The 20,316-nt window shown below is 32.4% G+C and overlaps 1 protein-coding gene across 1 annotated transcript in view; it reads right to left on the bottom strand.

The window, feature by feature from the left end:
* Positions 1–20,316, bottom strand: part of LOC134261831 (multiple epidermal growth factor-like domains protein 10) — a 56,031-nt gene that overhangs the window by 5,944 nt on the left and 29,771 nt on the right. The window lies entirely within an intron of this gene.

The raw sequence follows: 20,316 nt of genomic DNA, 5'->3' as shown, positions 1-20,316 counted from the left end.
AATGAATCGTCAGATTCTAACAGGTAATCGTCTATTTTTTATTGTTGTATTTTATAGATGGCAATTTCTTACCGGTTAATCGATTAATCGGTCGAAACGATGCTAATCGGTTAGAAAATCCGTGATCGGTTAGTCGGAAAAAAAATAAAATATATGTCAATTTAAAGCTGACATGAATTCTTAAAAACGCAACTTTTTCATCTATGTACGACTTGTTTCATACCAACTATAGCCGTATTCCGCCATATTTCTTTCAGATACCTTGTCTTATTGTAACGATATATACCCGAATGCCCTCGTTACACTTGAATGATTTTTTGGCTTGGCTATCGACCTGTGCATATCTCCGATGGTAAAACATTTGAAAACACATGGGTTGATCAAGACATTTCAAAACCACACAACATAATAATCATATTTCTGAATAATTATAGATTTGAATCAAATGTAATAAAAAAAGAAAGAAAATGCAAGTTTGAAAGAAAGATTTAGTTGCACGAGTACGCATTTTTACACTGCGCCAATTTATGCAGAATAAACATGAAATAAAAAGCACTAAAACCCGTAAACACACTTTGAAATTATTATCATTTGAATGGAACAAAACAATCAGCGTCTTTGATTTGCAGGTTTTATGCAGACTTTGATGCATGTCGAGAAAACGCGTCGAACGCTGTAAACGTACCCATACCTGGTAATAAGATCACTGCATCGGTTCGAAGATGTGCACAAGTTAAGTGATATACACCCTAAATTCCATTTATTGAAATATGCATCACAAAAAAGAAATAAACTCCATAAAAACTCAATAAACACACTGTATCTACACCGTACAGTCTAGCGCGTCGACACACTTAGTCCGTGCTGATCACATTTTGGTCAGGGAAAATATCACAAGTGAAAAAGAGTGGTATTTGAGCGGCTGAAATGGGGGGGGGGGGGGGGGGGGGGGGGGGTGAAAGTATAATTATAAGTATAATTATAACGGCTTCATAAGGTATAACTGAAAATCTATCTAGTTCTAATAAACATTCTTTATATAGTCTGCAGTTGTTTTGCATCGCAAAATTCATTTGTCAATTACAACTGATTATTTTAGTACTAATCTCAAATCTAAACTAAACCAAGTAATTTGATATACGGTAAATATTTATTTCAAGACTTAAAAACATTTAACCGGAATACAAAAGTTTATGTGTACATCTGTACGTTCTTTAACACACACGCGGAAAAAAACATCCCCCTTTTAGACTGATATTGAGGCATTTGTATTTTTAAGGGGGGGGGGCAGAAATAATTGACATGGCCGTTACCTAAATATTCTTGAAAGACAGACATTTCTGCTAATTCCATTTTTGAAGATTTTTTATTGTCTCACTCCGACCACAAAGTATGAACATTTTTGCGGAATATGGCTGTTTTATAATTATTACAGGAAGTCTTTCGAGATTTCAGTATCCCTGTCTGACCGTCTAGTTTTGTTAGAAATAAAAATAATTTCTGTTGCAATATTTGGGAGATAATTTTAAAAACTTTGGTAGAGAAACTTGAAACCTGGTGGAATACAGATAATTTTTAATTACTCTTTTATTCATTGAACTCTATCGCTCTCTCTCCTCCTGTAACCATCTGTAAGCGCAATAATAGATATAAAATCATATGTATTTTGTGCTGTACAATTTATTAGATCTTGGGACAGATCAAAGATTTTTTTTGTCAGACGGGGATGTCGAAACTTGTTCAAAAATTGAAATAATGACAAGAAAGTAAACCTAAACGCCGAAATTGAAAGGAAAATACATGTAAACGTGAAGTCTACATCATAGGAATGGGAACATTGGGAACTTTCTCAAATACATGTACCTTCTCAGGTAAGGAATCTGGACAGAAATTATTTAGACAAGAGGTATAAAAAAGCTATTTTTTGGTATACTGTGGAACTCTCATCGGCAGTTTGCTTTCCCTTCCTATATGCTTCGACTATTAATAATTTATATCCAACCCAGATATTTCTTGACACGCAAAAAAAAAAAAAAAAAAAAAAAAAAAAAAGCCCGTAAACTCGCCCAAACTTCAAAACCGATGACTTCTAATGCTTCAAACCTTAGCCTTTTCATACCAATTTAACACAAATTCGCGTTTACCAGGGAGTCTGCGTTTTCCGAAGGGGTTCCTGCGTAACTTTTTTTCTTGCTTTAGTAAATAAATTTAATAACCTTGCAAATCCCAGGGGAGGAGGGGGGAAGGGGTCTTAACCCCCTCTAGATCCGCGCATGGCACTCATGCATAGAATCACAACACATCCACTTCAATTTATATTGATGGGGGACCTCCAAATTTGAAAATCAGTTGACAAGCAAAAAAAAACAAAACAAAAAAAAAAAAAAAAAAAAAAAAACAAAACAAAACAAATACAAAAAACAAAAAACAAAACAAACACAAAAAAAACAAAAAACAAAACAAAACAAACACAAAAAACAAAACAAAAAAACCTATGCACCACACTCTATACAATCCTTTTTGGTAGGGGATAAAGGAGGCTTCCTGTAACTTTTCTGTTCAGTACATTACTTTTGAATGCTTGAATCTGCGTATTTTCTTGCAAACAAAAAATGTGGAGGGAGCTTCCAAATCAAAATTTTAATTTATTTAAAACTGCAGCAAAGATTATCCTCAGAAAAAGTGAGGGCCCCCCCCCCTTTCCATCTGCATACTACGGGAACATTTTAAACCTTTATCTTTACCGAATCGAAATATTTCATGCATACTTCTTAAAGTTAGTTACTTCTAAAAATGGTCCAAAAATGGTAAAAAAAGTTCGCTGGAATCTTCCTTGCATGTTACTTGGGTGGTCGAAGCCCTTAGACAGGGTTACCAAGACAAGATAGAATTTGTCCCCATTGTAATTTAAAAGAACTCAGAGGTGAGTTTCATTACATACTAAAGTGCAGCTCGCTACTTTCAGAAAGAATGCTATGCTGAACAGAAAAAAAGCATAAAATTTCAGAATGTGATTAATTTTAAACACATTATGAATAACAATAACACTGTTTTTTTGAGAAAATTGTGCTTGTTTATAAAGAAAAAAAATAAAATATGCCCCGGCCTAAATTCCCATACTTCACATTTATAGCAACGTACAATTTTTTTGTTTAGTTTCTTATTCACGCATGCTTTATAGATCTACTGTTATGTATAAAATCACCTAAATATTTTTATGATTTTTGTATACTGTTGTAAAATGATGAAGAGATTCAAATAGTTGATTGAAAAATGATTGAAGGTACGCGGAGGAAAGCAAATCCGCGAAAATCTACGGATCTAGAGAACTGAAAGGACAGAGATTTTTTTTTATTTCTTCAAATTATTCATATTATTAGACGTATAAATATCTATACTCTATATTACAGGAAAAAAAACATTCTCTCTCTCTCTCTGTATGTGTGTACAAAAATAAAGGCCGGGGGTTCCAATCCCTGGAACCCCACTCCACCTCTGGATCCGCCAATGAATTCCATTTTGATTATTCATGTACCATAGAATCAAACTCGTTTATTGTGTATAAAATTATGAAAATAAGTTTAAATCAAGTTATATGTCTTTATTTAAAAAAAAATAAATAAATAAAGCCAATACAAATTATTTATAATGAAAATATTTGATCGTAATAAAATCCGATCTTTTTCAGAGAGTGTTATGCACTTTTTTAACCCCCCCCCCTTTCACGGGAGAATCTCGTCAAAGGATGAATGATTCGTAATGTTGCATGCTATAAAATAAATTTAATGTAATTAAGCCATCTCTAAAAATTTTGTTTACATTTACATTTACAGACAAGAGTAATATTTATTTTTGAAAAAAAATTGCACTTTTTCAGTCAACCAAAATACCAGTAAGCTTTCCACCTTTGAAATTTCCCCTGACCAAATAGACTATCGTCGTGGACCACGTGTGTCCAAGTGCTATGTGGTGACAATTTTTTACTGTTCAGTTAGCAATGGATTACATGAATTCTGAGATGCATATTTCAATAAAAGTAAAATAGGATATTTCTTTCGACATGTGCACATCCCTGTAACGATAGCAGTTTTCAGGTAAATATCTTTATCATTGCGTTCGATGCGTATTCTCGACCTGCATGCGTGCATATCCAAACGGCTTTTGCTGTTTTCCGTGTTATTTTTTCTAAATTGCAGCAAATGCATTCAAAAATAATTTACTTCTCAGTATAGTTCTAGTTTTTGTTAACTTTTAAAACATGTATTTGGTCAGTTTATGGATTTATGACAACTATGCTATCGGAGATGTGTACATGTCGACAGCCAGGCTAGAAAATCACTCAAGTGAAACAAATGCACCAGGCTTTATATAACAGGTACAGGTGGCCAAAAATTTTCAGGTAAATATGGCGGAATCGAATAAATATGGCGGACAAAGGCGTACAGGAATGTAGTAAGTCGTACAAAGATGAAAAATGATGCCTTTTTAAGAGTTCATGTCAGCTTTAAGCACAGTTTCATGAAAACCCCTTCGTTTTTTTATATAAAGGAAAGCGGTGCATAGTTTTTTTTATTTAGTGTTTCATCTTATAATTAAGAATATTTGGAGGTAATTATAGCTCTCCAGATTGAGATCGCCGGGTAATTGGTCAATTTGTAAGTGTTAATAACTGTTTTTATAACATCATGCCGTTGCCCAGATAGCCCTGTTTTTTTTCGTGATATTAAAAATATAACCGACCGTAAAGCACTTTTGATTATAGCATGTCTATATTTTACCGTTATCTATTAAATTCTATTTTTATAAAGAACATTTTAAATTGTAAATAAAATAAGAGTTCAGGCATGGACTAGTTCTGATTATAGCGACAACACAGAATTAGCTTCTTTAACATATGCGTTGGAAAGTTATCCATGGCTGATTTCTCAAGCAAGATTCATGCTTTTCTTAATTTTTTCTTGTCTATTAAACTTAAAATAAAATAATAAAACTCTTATGTTCATAAAATTCTCCTGTGAAAATAATAAACAGAATGTAACTTCTAACGTCTTTTTAGCCTTTTCGTGTATATGAAAAGAAAATGTCAAAATGTATATCTTGATACGACTAACCGGTTAATCGGTCGGAACGTTTTGCGGTTAACCGATTAGCAATTCTGCAATCGATTGCCATCCCTAATTTAATATTACACCTATTTTGCAATATTTACATTTTCAATGTTTTTGTCCGAGATAAAATTACAAATAATCAATGTACTTTATTTCTTCATCAATGTACTGGTTCATTAATAGTCGCCGTAAAAAATCACGTGCTCACTCCTCCATTGCACCTGATCTCACCTCTGATGTTTTGGAGGTCCGTGTTAGCGGGTCAAATAGAGACAGAAGCGGGACTTACAGCTTACATTGGAGTAATCAAGAGAATGTAAATATAAGGAATACCTGTCGGATTTCTTGATTTCATGACGATGATAAATTGATTAGCTTGCGTGATAATTGTATTGTTTAATGGACTTTTGATCTTGAATACTATTTGTTATCCTCATACGTTTCATTATCTTTCATATGTTGCCCCGTGGGGATCCGGGCTAGAATAGGTCCTCAGTACCCCTTGCTTGTCGTAAAAGGCGACTAAATGGGGCGGTCCTTCGGAAGAGACCGTATGGACCGAGGTCCCGTGTCACAGCGGGTGTGGCACGATAAGGATTCCTCCCTGCTCAAAAGCCGTAAGTGCCGAGAACAGGCCTAAATTTGCAGCTCTTCACCGGCAATGATGACGTCTCCATATCAGTGAAATATTCTGGAGAGGGACGTTAAACAGTATACAATCAATCAATCTTTCATTTGTTTCTTTCATTTTCCTTTCTAATTGATGCGCAAGGTCATGTTGAGTTAGGTCATTAATTAATCCGAGATCGGCTACAGATGAATAAACTGATGTTACAAGAAATCAACAACTTATGCTCAAAAATATTATCTTGTTCAAAAATGTAACACAACATTGGGTCTTATTTTGGCTGGCGTGTTAGGACCCTTTTTTTAAAACCTAATTTGGGTATGTAATATTCCGTATAGTTCAATATACTAGTATAAGTTTTGTGGCGGGTCTGAACGGTCTACAGGGGATGTTTACTCCTCCTAGGCACCTGACCCCACTTCTAGGAATATCCAGAAATCCGTGTTTTATTTTCTGTATATATATCTGTAATGTTTGTAGATTTCTTGAGATCTACCGCAGTTGGTCCCTAACTTTGACCTTAAAATTGATTTCTATAAGTACATTTGTAAATTGTTTCAACTCCAAAAAGTATTCTTGGATTTTCAATCTTTTTGTCAAAGAAATATTTGAGTATTTTCAGTCATTCTGATTAAATATCACCCTACAAGTACACTTATTTAACGTGGTACAGGGCAGAACGAATGTCATATGGGTTATTTTTGTATTATAATTTTTTTCTATTTATTTCCATTCTCAATACAAATCGGATGTTCATGTTCATCTTAATCCTTGTAAAAAAATGATTTTTGTTCAGGACGTTTTTTCTTTCCTTGTTATGTTGTGTAATTTTAGAAGAAAATCGCTGCGTGCGAGCCAGTGTCATCTTCTATAACCTGATGTAGAATTGAGAAACCAAGGAGACCCAATGTATTGAAAATTGGACACTGATTTCATTATTGAAAGGAGAATGTTTAATTTGATCATTGTAATATTTGATAAATGTAAACAGAATGGAGGAAGAAAAAATAAACTTTTTTGTTGAAAGTTCATATAATTGTCATTTTTAGGCGGAAGCCGCCTTTTACTTTTGCATGCTTTGTTGACCTTTCGACCTCTCAAGATGTTTGCCCCGCTTCATGGTACTCCAAACGGATGTATCTTAAACTAAGGGCATACAACCCGCTTAATCATATTTGACCCCTTCCCAATCTTTATCGTTATTATCAAATCAAAAAGCGTGTGTTATGGCGAATTTATTTTAACAATTTATTTTGATTAATGTAAAAAAAGTCCAATAAAAATAATAGCCTAATAATAGAACGAATAGTTACTTTAGTACTGCTGATACGTTTCACGTTTGAGAGAAGAACGAACGACAACTCTGTATGTCTAAAACATAAACAAATCGGGTTCAACATTTGATTAGCACGGGGTACTGAAGCGATCTTTAGAAATACTACGAGGGACAAAATAGTTCAAGTAGGTAATTATGTTTAAGAACTAATGACAGGTACATAGCTACTGAGGAGCTTATCTTTTCAATAATCTTGTATGAAATAGAAGAAAAGAGGTATGTAACTCCTTTTATCAATTGTGTACTACATTCGCGTAATAATCTAACATATAGACGATTCAGCGTGAAATTATTGTCAACAAACCCACGTGGAGCACAAATGATTTACAATGGTTGACTGGAAGTGACAGGCCTTCTCTTCAAAATAAATAAGGTAACTCACGCTGTGTGATTAGCCTATCATTTATTGTCACCCTTATCTTTGATTGTTTTAACCTGAAAATGTCGCCTCCCTATGCAGGCATGCTTTAGACATGTTAGATATCGTAATATGATAGCTGTTATGGTCGGGTCTTATCGAACGAACTGGTACTCTAATTACCATGATTACATGCCTGGGAGAAATTATTTGAGTAATTATCATGCCGAGTTTGTGTATACATTTATATATCCTTTCTCATTTAATGTTAATACATGTATGTTGAAGGATGGGCCAAAACTGTAAAATCTGGACAGAAATTAAAACGCAAGCATAAGAACTACATTGTGTTTTGTATAGATGTGTCCCTGCTACGGAGGCAGCTAACAGAAAGGGGATATAATTAAGATTGCATTGTGGATTTGCCCTGTGCCACCTCTAAATGGCAGAAGAAAACTCAAATCAGCACAACCAGAAACACTTTTCTGAAGGGGAGTTCATCAATTTATTATATTTCTAGATAAGTGGAAAAAAATTTTCATAACTTATGATACATATTTTTTATAGCATAACAAATCATCTTGTTATGATGGCAAAACTGATCATGAACCGAATACTATTTTTGAAAGTATATTTTGACTTTTCTAATTTTTGTTGACTTATTTTCTTTTCATTTTTTTAAATACATGCAAATACATGATTACTTATAATAGTAGGCTTTTGAAAGAGAAAACAAATACAAAAAATATTAGAGAAGTCAAATCAGTCAATATTTATCATGTTTAATAATCGCTTACTCGATATCTGACTTTTTCATTACATGTACAGATAATTATGAATTCCAATGGAAATAATTTTTGGTATTAAATTAGTTATCAAATAAAACACAAATGCACAATACACCCAAAATTACAAAAGGTTGTTTTAATTGGATCTATTTGAAAATCTGCTGTGTACACATGTAGGTTATATAACTAGCGAAAGAGAGGGGACAGATGTTGTTGGTCAGGATCACTAGTCTTATATTATTTCATTTGTTGGTTGTTTCCAGTATATTTACACTAAACTTACTACACAAGTTCACTTTCCGCAGTTTTGAATCTTTTGTTATTTCTATATACCCACTTCACTATTGAAGTGGGTATAGTGGCATAAATTTCTTTGCATGTCAGATTTCACTGAATGAATGAATGTAGATCAAGGCGATAACGGGTGTTTTACAGCTAGGTGTAGATGAAGACATGCTAATTACCATTTGCATGTTTTAGTTATAATTGATAAGTTTCTGATAAAAATGTGTACCTTGTAAAAAGAAATAATATACATCCAAGTAAACGAGGAACTTTTTTTTAGTATTCGATACTTGGACCTTGGATCGAGTACCCGGTAAAGTTGACTTCCCTAGAAAATATATTAAAATAACCGGTACATCATAAAAGGTTATTTGAAGTCCTTGATTTCATTTATTGAAAGTCAGATACATAATGTGAAATAATTTTTGTTAAATAAACATTGTGAGATATTCTTAATTTTTTTTTCAATTATACACTTTGTAGAAAATTCTGCCAAGAGACAGTTGTGAAGGGAATCGTGTAGATAATCTCCAGAAAAGAAATCACCACTGATATTGGGATGTATGTACCAATATTGTAATACAATCATCAAAGACAAATTTACCACAGGAATAAAAATAAAACTGTCTGGCATTCAAGGGCCTGCCATGGTAGAAGCTCTCCTGAAAAAATATTCCATTTATTGTGGACATCATGACACAGTGTTCACCTGTCATCAGCATTAGAGACTTGTGTGATTTGTTCTACCTGGGCCATACATGTATTGAATGAAAACAATTCATAGAACCACAAGCACATTGTAAATCTATGTAAGGTCTTCTGTGTATGTTGTATCCCTGTTTTATAACAAGACTTTGTTTCATTGGTACAATGAAGCGCATTGAAGTGGTAAAATTTTCCATTTGGATGAAACGTTCTGAGTCATGTTTTGAACGTCAATTATAACATAACGACACGCCCATTTCTTTAGAAAAGAGAAAGAAATATTCGTCGTTATGTTTTAGGACACCCCACTTTCCGCGACAAGCAACATGAGTTACACTGAAATGAAGATTTTTAAATAAGAAAGAGCTATATATAGAGTCCCCGCTTCTGTAAAACACACATTGAAACGAATTTGTGCATAATTATGATTTTATCATGCTTATTGGAGTTAGCATAACACATGTATCAGTCGAACACGTGCTTACTCGGTGTTTATGTAGACCGTCAATTTGATTCGCTACTATATTTATCGAATACTTGTTCCACAGGTATTCGACTGAATCATTTGACCGATTTTTCCTTTCTAAAGAAATGGGCGTGTCGAAAGATAGCTCAAAACGTTCCATCCAAACCGAAAATTTTACCACTTCAATGCGCTTCATTGTACTAAAACTTAATACATGTACACATACAAAACCCAAAAGCAGTTGTGATATTTATTGTTTTTTATTACTAATTAGTTCTCATTTTTGTGTGAAATTTTATAATTTTCCATTTCTTGTTCCCCAAAACCATATCTTACAAATTTTATGTATTGCAACTTGCATTTCAATTTTAACTTGTTATACTTGACAAAAACAAGAGGTACTGTGAGCAATGAACTGACTAAATGATACCCCCGCCTCCAATATGATTATAATGGAAAAGTCCATGTTTTGCTGTGGCCGGGAAACCCAAAATATGTGTCAGATCAAAAAGTAAAAGAGGAGGTGCACAATGGCAATATGTAATAAAGATTCTGTGAAGGTTTCATTAAATTTCACTCAGTGGTATAAGAGGAATTGCGGATAAGATATGAGTACCCCAAAGCGTAACAGACGGACGAACGGACAGCTAGACGTACGTACGGACGGACATACCGATTACAGTATACCCTCCCTCTTTTCAAGCGGGGGTATAATAAATGTTAAAATGTTCATATTGCTATTGACGTGACTTATTCTCATGTATCCGCATCAAAACCGAGACATATTGTTTATTCTTGTTCCTTGGTTTCAATACTACAATCCATCAAAATATTTATCATCCCCCCCCCTTTAAAAAACATTATGCTTCAAATATGTGTCATTAAAGTTTTGCACATGAGAACCTGCAAACATGCTTCCGCCTATCAGTACTCTCAGTACTTTGATTATTATAATTAGTAGTTTGATTTATTGTTAATTCTACATTAAGAAAAGGCAACATATTCGTATAATTTTAAAAATAACTATACTTTTTAATTTTAAGTTTTAAAAGTTTAAAAGTAAATGCGATTCCAATAATATTTAACGAAACATTGTTGAAAGTAATAATAAGTCGAAGGAATTAATCAATACATCTAAAAAGTATACCAAATTTCAAGAAATGTGAAATTACCATGGAGAATCGGCATGTCCTGTACCAAAACACGTTTGCAGCATGAACCAGCTGTTTATACTACCAATCATTCAAAAAAATATCTTTTTAAATTAAAACACCAGAACTTTATTTCATAAAGTATGGATTAAATGAGAGGTCCATGACCTTACACTTGCATAAATACGTTTTTTGAAAATGAAATATACTACCGATCCCATATCAAATATGATTCATATAATAAGTATCTTGTAACAGTGTCAAAGGCAAAGAGATATCTGATTTAAATTTAGCGAGGGTTCTTGTATCATATGAAAATGACATTCATTTTCCTGTTTTAAGACATGTTCTCATTCATCTAGTACAAGTTTTATTAAGGATATGACACTCTATACAACAAACTTGAATCCATTCTAATGAAAGGTAATTCAAATGATATTGACTAGGTAATACTGGAGGAGAAAAATACAAATGCCTATAGCAAATAGTCAGTCGAACTTTGAACCACAGGCATCTGACGTCACTTATTTTTCTAATTAAAAAAATTAACCCCATACCTTCTAATACACGTGTTATTAGGTGTGGCCTTATTTTTTTAGTTAAAAGAAATAAGTAACGTCAGATGCTTATGCTGTGAAAAGAAAAGTTTACTTGAGCCTTTACCCTGGGAGCTAAATAACGTTTTCAAGAATTTAATGCATATCGTTGACAACTACAGGAATACATTGTTTTAATCTCTATAAAAGTTTACTTGGTTTTGGATGAAAGTAATCCAAGTTTAAGCAATATGTAACTTCAGTACGTCTTTTTTGTTTATAATTTCCCAAAATTTATTCAATAATGTACAAAAAGTTATCGACGTAAAACTTCCACAGAAGCTCTCAGTTAATACCTCGCCTGGGGTGCCATTAGCTCCCTGGATCGATATTATTTCTTCAAATATTTAATAATCGAATTTTATGTATTAGAAAAAGGAGAAAATACAAATTTTAAATCATTGTTTACATCTCATTTTCATACATATACATAAATATATCATTGAAAACAAAACTCAATTTTGCACCATTCTGATCTTGAACTTCTTTATCTCCATATGTTTCATTTTATACTTATCAAAGTATTAGTTTACATAAATAGAAGCATGACCCTTGTTGCAGTGGGAATGATGTAAAAAAAAAAAGAAAAGAAAAACCTCTTTCAATCCCACTGTAACTAGTATCATGGGCCAGGTAACCTTCCAATACGGGTCTTTCATGCTTAATTATAGTTTAAAACATGATCAATGTTTGGAGTATTTTGAGAATAAAAGAAGAAGGTAAAATAAAACAGAATGAAAAAAATCCAAATGCATGATTTTTTTTCTCACATTCATAGTTTGTGTTTAATATTACATTATTATTCGATAATCTTTTTACTTCAACATTCATATCAAAAATATTTTAAAACATAATGTTTCCAGTTACTTGAATATGTGAGAGAGTTTTACACAATAACCAATGTAGTAAGTGTGTCTTATAATATTAGTGTATCATGGAGTATGAATATAGATATTGACTATAACACTATAACTAGTATTAAGAATACAAATTAAAGGATTTTGATACACACGATTTTAAAAAAAACTACAAACAATAGAACATAAAACATGGATCAAGAAAATTCAAGACGTGGGGTCTAGTGGTATGAAGGTTGAAGTACCCCCCCCCCAAAAAAAAAATCCCCTAAAGCAGCAACAAAATATATCAAGCAGTAATTTGTCATCTTACACTCCTATATGAAGGCTTTAATGAGAAAGAGTGAGTATTTAATTACTTTAACTTATTTTTTTTATAAAATGATTTGAATTATCTTTACTGTTAGAAATTAGGAGGAAGGTTATATTTTTAACTTTTCTCTCCCTTGCCTAACAGTAAATTTATGGCTTTAAGATGATTTCCGGCTATCACACCTAATAAAAATTATAAAATATATAATTTTTGTAAGCATAAGAAGTTAACATAAAACACGATAGTCTTATTCCTTTTATACTTCAGATTTTGAAGTGACATAGGTCGGTATTCCTGATTAACTTGCTTTTTTAAAATATCCTTCAAGAATATTATTCAGTTATTGTTGCTTTCTGAGGTCAGTACAATGATTAAGCCATCTATCTGAGAGGTACAATATCCACCCAGCCCGAAGAGCGAGGTGCATATTGTACTTCGAATATGGCCAAATTATTGTATTGTCCGAAAAAACAGCAATAAGTGTTTTATTACAGATTCACTTATAAAATTATACAGCCCATTACTTAAATGTTTGCATTTAAGTCCTAACCAAATACAAGAGAGAAGCAGAATTAAAATATAATTAAACCTTACTAGTCGTATCAATGTTTCAACTAGTTGAAGTGCTTTTTTTTTTAAATCTATTTTAATTGTCATGAAAAAAAGATTTAATATCAGTCTTTTTTATAGGATAGATTTAAATGGAAGGAGTATTATCAGGGAAAACTGACAGCCGAAAAAAGTAAAAATTGTTGTTCAAAAAAGTTTTGGAGGGGGGGGGGGGGCCTGCATCCCCTCTAACAACCCTCACCCGAAAATATATATTCGCTTATGTTTTCTTCACATGCTAAAACGTTAGTCTCGGGTTCTAACGTTTTGTTTCAAGGTAATGTTTACTCCTCCTAGCCACCTGATCCCATCTCTGGAATTTCATAGACTCCGCATTCTATGCCATCTTTGCAGATTTGTAATAATTTTACTGAGATCTATCATTGTTCGTTATCTTGAGTATTTACTAATATCAATGCCTTCACTTATTTTTCGTTGCTTTGTAGTTATTATTTTATCTAATAATGCCATGTCACAATAGTAGATGTCAAGAAACAATTTAAGTGTTCAAGTTCTAAAGCAAATGAAACATATGGAGATAACGAACTGTAATTGCAACAGTAATTGCAGATTCAATGAACAAAGAGTCGTCTTGATTCGTTAATGTAAATAAAAACTCATCCTATTATTTTAATTTGAACATCATTAATAAGAAAATCAAGACATTTGTTTGAAAAAAAATAAAACAACCATGCATCTTCAACCCATTAGACCATTATTCACAAAGTACTTTTTTACTCATTTATTCATCTTATGTTTATTCTAAAGATTGTTGGAATTTTTTGCTTAGTTTAAATTTATTAAGCTTTAATTCATTTAGTTTAAAACAATGCTAACATATCATGTGAGCAGAGGAAGTAACTCCTGAACAAGTCAACCTGCTCTTCATTACCTCCTACACTAGAAAAACGCAGCTTTCCGATAAATAGCGTTATAAGTTTTATGTCTTTTTTCCAGTTATTATAAGCAATAAATAGTTTTATTTTTAATAATTTATTCTTTCTTAGCCTATAAATTGTCAAATGTCCTTGCCTATACAGCAATATACCATTATCATTCGCATACTGGGTTTATGTTTCTCCGTTGGTCAGAAACGCAAAGAGCATGCTTTTTCATGATAATTGTTGGACAATTATTATACCCCATGCAACTAGTTGCGTGAGGTATAATGTTTTTGACCAGTCCGTCAGTCAATCTGTCAGTCAGTCAGTCCTTTTTTTTGTCAGCGCAACTCCTCATAAACCGCTGCACAGAATTTCGTCAAACTTTGCAGGTATTTAGGACACAATGTGGGGATGTGCATATTACCAGGAAATTCCGATTCCATTATTTTTTCCGGGAATTTCCACACTTTTTAACTTAGGCATTTGGCCATACCTTGAATATAGAGATGAACAGTTTGTCAGCGCAACTCCTCATAAACCGCTGCACAGAATTTCGTCAAACTGTGCAGGTATTTAGAACACAATGTGTAGATGTACATATTACCAGGAAATCCCGATTCCATTATTTTTTCCGGGAATTTCCGCACTTTTTAACTTAGGCATTTGGCCATACCTTTAATATAGAGATGAACTGTTTGTCAGCACAACTCCTCATAACCCGCTGCACAGAATTTCGTCAAACTTTGCAGATATTTAGGACACAATGTGTAGATGTGCATATTACCAGGAAATTCCTATTCCTTTATTTTTTCTTAGAATTTCCACACTTTTTAACTTAGATTTTTGGCCATACCTTAAATATAGAGATAAACAGTTTGTCAGCGCAACTCCTCATAAACCGCTGCACAGAATTTCATCAAACTTTGGAGATATTTAGGACACAATTTGTGGATGTGCATATCACCGTGAAATTTTGATTCTTTCATTTTTCCGGGATTTTCAGCACTTTGAGTTTTGGGGAAGCGTGGGGTATGTGAGCTTGCTCACTTTTTCTTTCATTTACATACTGAATTGTCAATGGATTTTCACTTCATTTTCCGACCATGACAAGGAACATACGACGGAGGTGACGGGTCGATGTGGGATGTTCATGCCTCCATGACACCTGATCCCACCTCTGTTGTTTAAGAGATCCGAGTTTGCTCTGCTCTGCTTCAGAATTGTATTGTTTGAATGGACTTTTGTTCGTTATCTCTTATATTTCATTCCTTTTGCTGCAGTAGTGAATTATTCGTGTGTTATATTAGTTACTAGTATTTCATGAAGAATATGTAACTTATATGTCAATATGTAACTAATATGTCAATTGTCATATATATATATGAACTAACGGTCTAAGTTGGTTCTAAATAATACTGTAGTACAACTTCACTTTACCAAATAAACTTAACTTTTTTTCAACTTATGACATAACAAGATCCTAGGACATCGAAAATAACTCTGTATATTTATATTAAATGATATGATTTAGTCTGCCCTTCGTGATTTTTTTCTCATTTAGTCCATTATTACATGTATCATTTGTGTTTTTCTGTTTTCTTTTCCATTTTATTTCTGATTATGTATACCATATACCTCCCCTCTGTCCTGAATTTATATGCTGTAAATATTTGTCATTGTCATCATGTAGCATATATCTAAATGGTTTTGAGTGAATAAATGAACTTGAACTTAAAATTTTACCAATTTGAGTATTTGTTAAAATACAAGTAATATCTGATTTAATTAACTCTGGTCAAATTTTAATTGAAACAACCAAAGTTTAGATTATTATAATTAAAGAAAAACATTGCTTTGACTTTGGACTTAGCAGAGTCTTTCACTTTAATGAGATTTAATTCGTTAAAACACTGTATTTATTACTAGTATGTAAAAAGTTATCTTATATCTCAAAACATGTCATAGTTATAATTCTAGTTTTGGATGTCAAACTAAAGCAATAAATTACAAAAGTAAACAACTGTGTTCAGCTAGAAATACTTCTATGTTCATCATGAATTTTAACAGTATCTATCGAGTTTCATAAGTAATGGAAGGAGGGTTACTAGAAATACAGGAGTTTTAACGAAAACAGCTGGACGATGTTAAAATTAAGAGAATATAAATGATCGATTTTCAGTAGACTTTACTTTCACCTTTTAGAGTCGTTGTTTTCACACACCCAACAACCTTGTTACAGGTCTCTCCCTCTGTACAATTACATTCATACGCACATTTGTCTCCATACAGACCTTCAGGACACGAATTAGAACAGTTTATTCCATATGTACCAGGCTCACAGGCTAAACAGTTTAGAATAAAAAAAAAACATATTTTGACAGCCAGATAGTAAATTTAAACTCACAATTAAATTCATTACCCAGTGAACAAAATTAATGCTAACAATAAATACATGTACATACGTATGCAGCGATTTTCAGTAAGTCTGTAATTTGAACAGCAGATCTTGGGCCTGAAAGTATTTGTATTAAAAAGTTTTTTTTTTATTTTTTCAGCATCTCAATTCATTCTTTCAAAGAAGAGCGTGTCGACATATGCATAAGATGAAGTATTTTTTCTGCAATTATGTTTCTCACTTTAAATCTTATTCTTCAAACGAACAAATAATATCAAGCTCATAAGGAATATGTTTATGTGTATAAAATATACATGTATATATCATACTATTTTGGGACAACAAGAATGAATATAAAAATGATATGCATTTTAAATACATAATATACTGTAAGCTTTCTTCATGAAACATATTTAAAAGAAGAGTAATAAAATAAGTTAATAATATGTTTTACTTGTTAAAAAAGATCAAGAAATCACCCAAGATAAAAAAAGAAAAGGAACATCTTACCAGTTATTCTGCACACATCCTCTGATAATTGGCATCACCGAAATTAAAACTAATACGTTAAGGCTTTTCATCTTTTCAAGTTCTTCAAATGGAAAATATTATTTTTTTTATCTAAAAAAATATTGACATGAAAAGAGGATTGTTATCTAAATTGATTCTAAAGTCAAACTTTGTTTTTACGGAACCCTAATTCCTTCCTTGTATTTTACTTCAATATATTTTGACTTTTTATTGTTTACAAGATGAAAGAGTTGCACATTACACATACAGGTTTTCTGTGTAACATTGTTGACGTGTTTAGCTCTGAAGTTGATATTTAAAATTTTAAAATTGGAAAAAATAAAACAGCGGAAGAATGGAGGCGTACAAGGCGGGGACAATCCCCCGCTCTGAAAAAGACGATTCCCAGTTCAAAAAGTTATATTTTTCAAAATTATATGCTTTGTGTCAACTTTTACACATTAAATTTTGCAATTCATTGTTTTAATATTTTATTAATAATTTATTTTTCACTCATGTTTAAGATATGTGGAAACAGAAAAAAGAAAAAGCTTCACGTATGATTCGAACACTCTCCACAGCGCAGGGTTTGGCACAGGACCGACCGCGTTAACCACTACGCTACGAAGTATATGCATTATTGACGTCTGTCAGTGTGATTTAAATGAACGGGTTTGATGAAGCGTAATTTTTTTCAGAAATTTTTGATTTTCTTATAGAATGGGTTTAGAATCCATTTTTTGGACAAATGAAATAGATTTCTCATTTACGTCTCCATCATCTAAGCGTTAACGAAAAACGGTGACTTGACCCATTCATGTTCAAAATTCGTTTTTTATAGCTCTATTAAACCCATTTTCCACTAAATATGCTTAACTGTCAACTTTGAAATAAAGATTATCAAATGATAAGTCGTTAAGTAAAATAAAATGATGAAATGTTTTGAAGATGTCATTACTGAGAACATGTTTTAGAAAAATATAACTTTTCTGTGAATTTTGAAAATTGAGAAACATTTTGTCTCTTTCTTTGAATAAAATTAAACAAGAAGACAATTTTCTCTTATTACAATTACAAAAATCTGAAGTTTGTGAAAGCCATCGATATGTGAATATGACCCAGCTATTCGTGTTTTGTTTTTTCAATGCATGTTTGTATTGCTTTTAAAGCTACCGTAATAATATAATTAAAAAAAAAGAAAATTTAAAAAAACACCATGTGTAGTCTGTATTTTTAAATGATTTTTTTCTACATTAATTTTGACATTCTTTGTGTTTTTCTAGTTTAGCCAAAAAAAAAAAAGGATATGGAAATAACGAACAGTATTCAATCTCAACGTCCATTAAACAATATACAAAATAAGAGCAGAGCAAACACGGACCTTCGAAACATCAGAGGTGGGATCAGGTGCCATGGAGGAGTGAGCATCCCCTGCCGACCGGTCACATCCGCCGTGTGCTCGTTGTCATAATCAGGAAATAACGGAAAAATCCGTCGTCAATTCAGTGTATAAATAATGGACTAACAATTGGTATGAAAAACGTCAGTCAGCATTTCATTCAATGATAAATTGTATTAAAATTAATAAATGTTGTTTGGATTTCAGCTTCAACTGAACACTGTTCGTATATTATCTTTGCCTTTTTTATTCATAAAATAATGAGCGGAGAATAAGAAATCAAGTTAAGAAGAAAGATGTATCCGTTATAACTCTTACTTATGCACTATGAACAAAGTATTATTGTATGATAGGGTCCCCCATTACATATCAATCTTAACGCTCCACTGGCCCCTACATATCCCCATGTTAAATCGGGACAATTTGACAATTCAGTATGTAAATGAAAGAAACCGAATAGCAGTTTTACGAACCGATACTCGCATCGTTCGACGGTTAATCGGTTAACCGGGTACTCGTTGCCAACACTAATTTCCAGTCATCCTGACTAAATGTCACATAACTAGTACAATTATTAGAAGTGGAACTGGGCTGTACGAAAGTCATGAAATATGGTTATTTTTGCATTGTATTTTTTTTATTTACTTCCATGCTCAATACAAATCGGATGTAAATGTACATCCAAATCTTTAAAAAACAATTGTTTAGAACATATTTTTTTCCTTGTTATGTTGTGTTTTTTTTAAGAAAATGCAAGCTAGTGTCATCTACTTTAACCTGTTGAAGACTTGGGGAAAAAAAAGACCGAAAATAGCTGTTTGTGTTTGAAAGAGACAAAATTTGAAATTTGTAGAGGTATTCAGATACTTTTTTCAAAGTTGAAAGGAGAATTGCTTAAGCAACAACACTCATTTTAATCATTCTGATTTTTGATAAATGTAAGCAGAATAGTAAGGAAAAAAACATTAATGTCTGAAATTTCATACAATTTGTTTTTTGTTTTAAATTAATCATGGCAGAGTCATTCTATTTATTGTTAATTATCGACACATTTTTAAGCATCAAGAAAAATAACGTTTTCGAATACTATAAATTAATTGTCAGTTTAAATGGTTAAATAGTATGTTCAATTCCGTTATTATTTAACGAAATATTGTTGAAAAAAAGAGAAATCAAAGAAATCAGTACAGTTGAAAAGTATCCTTAACTATTCAAAAAATCGAAAATTACTATTAAAAATCGGCATCTCCTCCTCTTATACACAGGTTCAACATTAAACTGTATGAACAACCAATCATTCAAAATCTTTTTGATTTGTTCTTATTAAAACATCAGAACTTTTTTTTCATACAAAATGAATTAAGAAGGATATGGGGATAACGAAGAGTATTCAATATCAAGTCCATAAAACAATACAAAATAGGATCAAAGCAAACACGGATCTCCGAAACATCAGAGGTGGGATCAGGTGCCATGGAGGAGTGAGCATCCCCTGCTGACTGGTCACACCCGCCGTGTGCTCCTTGTCATGATCGGTAAATAACAGAAAACTTCGTCGTCAATTCAGTGTATAAATTATGGACCAACAATAAGTATGTAAAACGTCAGTCAGCATTTCACTGAATGAAAAATTGTATTTGCTGGCTAGGTCATTGTATCGGCCATAGAACTTACGAAATGATGACTTCAAACGAGACTGCTGATATTCTTGTTTCATAAACTTGCTTGTCAATAATTTACCTCGTTTCAGAAATTATTCATACGTAGAGCATTCTCTTGCTTATCGAATCAACTGAGATATATACACTCCGTATGCAGGTGATGAAGGTATATTGCTGCATAAGAAAGGGAAGTTGACGATAGAAAAGTTAAAGTCATCACGTTTATCATGAAGCTTAGTTGTTAGATTACCAATAACGTCTTTTTCA

This window comes from Saccostrea cucullata, unplaced genomic scaffold (assembly GCF_032062105.1).
Source record: "Saccostrea cucullata isolate Sc308-1 unplaced genomic scaffold, CSIRO_AGI_Scuc_v1 ctg669, whole genome shotgun sequence".
Lineage (NCBI taxonomy): Eukaryota > Metazoa > Mollusca > Bivalvia > Ostreida > Ostreidae > Saccostrea > Saccostrea cuccullata.
This window is presented reverse-complemented; position numbering and strand designations above follow the sequence as displayed.